The following is a 5,427-nucleotide window of genomic DNA, read 5'->3' on the forward strand; positions in this document are numbered from 1 at the left end:
CCGCCTGCCAACCCACCCTGCACCCACCACAGGGAACGCTGGACAGAGAAGACAGGCAGGTGGGGGCTCCATGGAGACCAGCCTGGGACACTAGTGGGCAGGGGACGGAGCAGCACCTGGGAGTGGGACAGGCGGGGGGGAGGGCAGGGCCAGGGCCGGGATCTTGGAGCAATGCCAGCACGGAGCTAGGGCCCAGGGCACAGCTGAGATCCACTCCCCGCACATCCATGCGATAGTCACTGGTTCCATGGGCAAAGGTCAGCTGCTACCCGCAGAGCTAGTACCTGTCACAGGGACATGCAGGGAACAAATTGTGGCTCTGCCCCAGGCCCCAACCCCTTGCTGTCACCACCCCATAATCCTAGCCCTGACCAGGATTAAAGAAAACCACTCTACCCAATGGGACTCAGTGCTCAACCTAGAAGATCCCATTAAGCATCTCTGTGATGCTTAGTTTCAGTTCTCAAACTGTGGAATTGTGTTCTTTGGGTAGATGTGATATCTTTTAGTAGAACAACTAAATAGTTGGAAAAATTGTTCTTTGCAAACTTTCGGGTACAAAAACCCTTCTTCAGGTGTAGGGAGAGTTTGTGGTCTTCAGAAATAAGATCCTTGTTAACAGTAGTATATGGAGATGAGAGACTTGATTATCCACCCATCAACCCTATTGGCTCTCTGCAAGTTTGTGTACACCTTGAGTACACCTTTCTCTAAAAGTGCAAAGTTTCAAGAAGTTAAATGAATAAAGGATATCAAACAAGAATACTAAAACAAGAATACTAAAAATCATGGACTAAATATAGACATTGGATTTATGACACATTATAACCTGCCTGACATCTGTCTCGCCAAGTATCTCTCCACTATTCAGCCCCCTTCTCTCTTCCCCCCACCCTGCTGCCTGTCTCTCACCCATTGACTCCTCAATCTACATTTTCACTGACTACCTGTCTTGTATGCAGACCAAACCAGCCTCTGGCTTCTTTACTTTTCATTCCATCCCAGAAGAGCACACACCAACTGCTGAAACTTCCTTAGCCTGACAAAGGGTTTTTGAACCTGAAAGCTTGCTTAATAATTGTTTTCCAACTATTTAAGTTGGTCTAATAAAAGATATCAGATTCACCCAAAGAACCTTGTCTGCCTATCAAACAAGAATGCATTTTTGTAGAAAATAATGATTAAATTGAGGCTTCCTAACCAGTGATTTAAATCGATTTGATTTAAATCAAATCCACCCTGGTAATAGCAGGTTAAAAAAACCCACAAACAAACATGGACTTTAGGAATACGGAATCTTTTTAAAACCACAAGGGTAGGACTGTCATAGGAAATAAAAACCTCACTGTGTATTTTGCAGGTGCATGTGCATATGTGTATGCATATACGTGGCAGAAGAAATCTATTACTAGATAAATGAAAGAGAAATTTTGGCACCCCTATACCCAAACTATTTTAAGCTGATATTTCAGTTTTTCAGGTACTGGAAGAGCAATTCGGCAGGACATCCATGATATAAAAACCATACTGAACACATTTCCTCTTCTCTGTTGCAATGTTAGCTCTCAATAATAAACATTAATAATGTGAAGTCAGAATGTAGCTATTGTGTTAAAAGACAACTTTATCTTATCCATTTCTCTGACGTACAGATTGTTTTGTTAACCCTAAGACATAACAGAGTTTTAGTCCACTAACAATAGTCTCTTTTACATTTCTGTAATCAAATGTCAAACAGACATGTTCTGAATATAGACAGCTATTTAAGTTCATTATGTACCAAGTTCTTCAAATATCGGAAGTGATGGAATTATTCACAAACAAGTAACAAATCATAAAAACGGATGTTCATTTTTAAAAACAAACCCTGGTGCATTAGTAATCCACAATGCCATACAAGAGACCATAGCATAATTTCTGGGTGAAATGAGTTCTACAGAAGTGGTTCATTATCCCTTTAGTAAAGGTAAGAGAAGCACCTCACACTGCTCCTAGGACACCTGCAGCTGAATACAGGTTGATGAGCCTCCACAGAAGTTACATGGAGAAGACTGCTAAAAAATGTGCTGTGATATTGGGTGTTTTGGAGATGGCAGCAGTACTCACAGTTCAAAAATACTAAATACAGCCGTTGTGACTTCCTGTTCCTGAGACACCACAGTACAAAACAGGGCTGCACAGATGGAAACATAACTTATGGGAGTGGTTCTAAACATTTTGAGACTTAGGGCACCCCTTGATAGACTCAAGACACCCCTCTAGAAGTATCAGATCTTAGTTTTTGCTTGCTTTTTTACTACAGAAAGATAATAGAACAAGTCTTCTGTTGCAAAGAACTCAAAGGCCACAACAGATCAGAATGCTTTTAACACTATGAACTACCATTTGAAATCTCTGGGCTTATCTCATGAACTATATTTGTGCGCCTAACAACGCTAACCACTGAGTGGTACTTGTGCCACCCTTGAAAGGATCTTGCAGCACCCTAGTTGAGTCACCAATTTTTGCCAACAGTACTTTCTTATCCAGGTTGAATTCTCTACCAGTTACCTTCAGCTTGTTTAGGGCCAGCTTGTGCTGCTGTGTGCAGTATAAAACACCCCTCGCAAACTGGAGAATCTGGCCCTGATTTTCTAAGAGTAAGATTTTCAAAAGAGTTATTTATTCAACAAAACCTACTGTAGTTTATTCCAACTGCAGTCTCTGAAAAATCGGGTGAAAACTTTTTACAATCTCAGAGCTTTTGAAAGACTGATTAGATGGAAGCTCATGCCAAGAACAAGAACAGCGTACTCTGAAATAGTTCAGCCTTCATCACACTGCATCAACAATAAACCTCAAACCTTCTTCTGAAGAAGGAAAGCCAAGAAATCAACTTTAAGCACGAGTAACTGGAGCAAAAAAGACCATCCAAACCTCCTCTTCTCTCTCAATCTTCAACAAGAGGATCAATAACCATTAATTCTGCTGCAGCTTTCATGGCATAGACACTTATCCACTAGAAGCTTGTGAAAGGGCTGATTCTTTTCACATGAGCCACAGCCATCCCTCAGAGCAAGAGTATCAAAGATAAGACCTGCTGGGCTCCTAGAGGGGCAAGATTAAGGGGCAGGGTAAGTGAGGGTGAGGCTCCTCACCATACTCAGGGGTACAGAGCTTTGTTGGTGATGTGTCTCAGTGGCACAGGGTGAGCAATGACTGTGTTAATCTTCACTGCATTCTGCTGTCCAGATCCAGCCCAGGGGGTGTCAAGTGGGTTTGTCACCTTTGCTCCAGATGACTCCATTTTTAAAGAGTAAGTGGCAGGGGAGAAGATATATTTCATATTTATCGGACACCTACCTAACAGAGGAGAATACTAAAGACAGAGCCTGGAGGAACATTCCAGTAGGAAATGTCATACCTTCTTCGATGCTGGAAAGCAAGCTTCTTATCAGTGCACTGCCCTTTAACCTCACTGACGAGACTACCCTCATGTTGTATTTTAGCTTTTGACTAGACAATAAGACAACCCTGGAAAACTAGCTTTGAGCAGTACTCATATAACCACTATGAACACCAACCTATTCTCACAAGTTACATTACTATTTCATGCTCTATAGCAGGAGTATCAAAGATACAGCCTGCCATCCAGATCTGGCCTACAAGAAGCCCTGCCATCTGGATCCAGCTGTGGGAGCAAAACAAACTCAACACCCTGGCCTACAGAACTTAGTTTTACTGAGAAGGTTTTCCTCAGCCACAACCCAGATAAAGAAATAGATATCTCATACTAAAAGTCCTCAAAAGATAACAAAAATTAGTGGACCACCTCTTCTTCAAGGACATATTTCTGCATGCTGAAAAGTTTAACACACAGGATTAAATTCAGTGAAATATAAAATATGGAGGAACTACGCAATTAAGTGTTGTTCAGAGGAGGAAACATGTAACATAGCAAAAGAAAGAAAAAACTCCGTGTACTGTCAACAAAAAATTAACAGTTCACTGCAAGCATACAGCACTTCCACATATGAGTATCCATTAAATCCAAACTACATGAAAGAAAGCAACTTATCTTGCTCCGTTTCTCCACTCATCAAACTGCCATTAATACTAGGCCTATGCCCGAGAAAACTCAAGGCATCACAAACATATATGTTCCCATGTCCCTACTCAAGAGGCAATCACTGACAGACTACGTAGCCGCTACAGTGAAGTCTTATCATTAGGCTACTGCCATACCTTACTGACAATACTCCAAGAATCTCTCAGGGAGGCAGTCTTCATATCTGTTCCAGTTCCATCACACAGGCTACAAAAGCTGGGGTGCACGACTCAAAGTGATATGCTGATGACCTAAAATATAAATTAAAAAAAACAAAAATGCTCAGCGTTAAACAATAGCAAAAGTTCTGCTAGAAGCAGTTAAAACCCAGGAAACGTGAGGTTCAGGCTAACCTTTCTATGCTTTGCTTCAGAGCAGGGGAGCTGGGGGGGTGGGGAACCCACAAGGGGGAGGCTCACCGCTGTCTCCTTTTAAGAGGTCATTCAATTTACACTTTGAAGGGACAATTTTAGGTCAGGGTGAAAACCCAGGCACTAAATCCCTGACCCCACTCCTGGCTGGGCTGCTTGAGTGCTGGCAGAGGAAACTCAGCACCTCACCCCCCACATCAGGTCTATGCACCTTATAACCCCCTAGTCCTTCACCTCTGCTCTCTTCACCTGGCTTTGTTCAGGCACCAGAAGCATCTGTGACCCCAGGCATCCAGACCCCCAGGGCTGCTCTCGCTTGGGGCCTGGCCTGTGATAACTGTGGGGCTGGGAGGCACCAGCCCTCAGGGACCCCAGGCTGAGCACCCCTCTTCCATTTCACCCCCAGACCAGGCACAAAGGGACAGGGCCGAGGCTCTCAGCTGGGGGGGGAAGGGAAAGCAAAACTACACACGCAGAGTGAAACTGCACACACACGCACAAAGTGAAACTACGCACACAGCAAAATTATGTGCGTGCATGCATGCGCGCGCGCACACACACACACAGAGTAAAACTACACACAGGTGCACACACACACACACGCACAGCAAAACTGCGCACACAGGCAAAAACACAGCAAACCTGCGCGCTAAAAACACAGGTGCATGCACGCATGCATGCGCAGCAAAACTGCACGCATGCACAGTGCGAAACTGCACACGCACACACACACAGAGCAAAACTACACACACAGGTGTACACACAGAGCAAAACTACACGCACACATTGCAACTACACACACAGGTCCGCGCGCACACACGCAGCCCCCCAGGCCCAGGCCGGGGCCGTGGCGCGGGGCAGCCCTTGAGGCGGGGGCCCGCTCCTACCTGCGGCGGTGGTGGTGGCTGCGGCGCGGCCTAGCGCATCGGCGGCGCCTCCGCAGCGACACGTCGCTGGCGCTCGGCGCAG

At 44.9% G+C, this 5,427-nt stretch overlaps 1 protein-coding gene across 4 annotated transcripts in view; it reads right to left on the reverse strand.

Annotated features, from left to right (window-relative positions):
* Positions 1-5,427, reverse strand: part of VPS54 (VPS54, GARP complex subunit) — a 68,538-nt gene extending 63,111 nt beyond the window's left edge. For all 4 annotated transcript variants that reach the window (XR_003091873.1, XM_025192338.1, XM_025192331.1 and 1 more), the window contains exons 1-2: positions 5,346-5,427; positions 4,225-4,338 (exon numbers count right to left, since the gene is read on the reverse strand). The gene's annotated coding sequence lies outside the window, so the exon portion shown is untranslated. The remainder of the gene's footprint in view (positions 1-4,224; positions 4,339-5,345) is intronic.

Source organism: Alligator sinensis, unplaced genomic scaffold, assembly GCF_000455745.1.
Source record: "Alligator sinensis unplaced genomic scaffold, ASM45574v1 scaffold219_1, whole genome shotgun sequence".
Taxonomy (NCBI): Eukaryota; Metazoa; Chordata; order Crocodylia; family Alligatoridae; genus Alligator; species Alligator sinensis.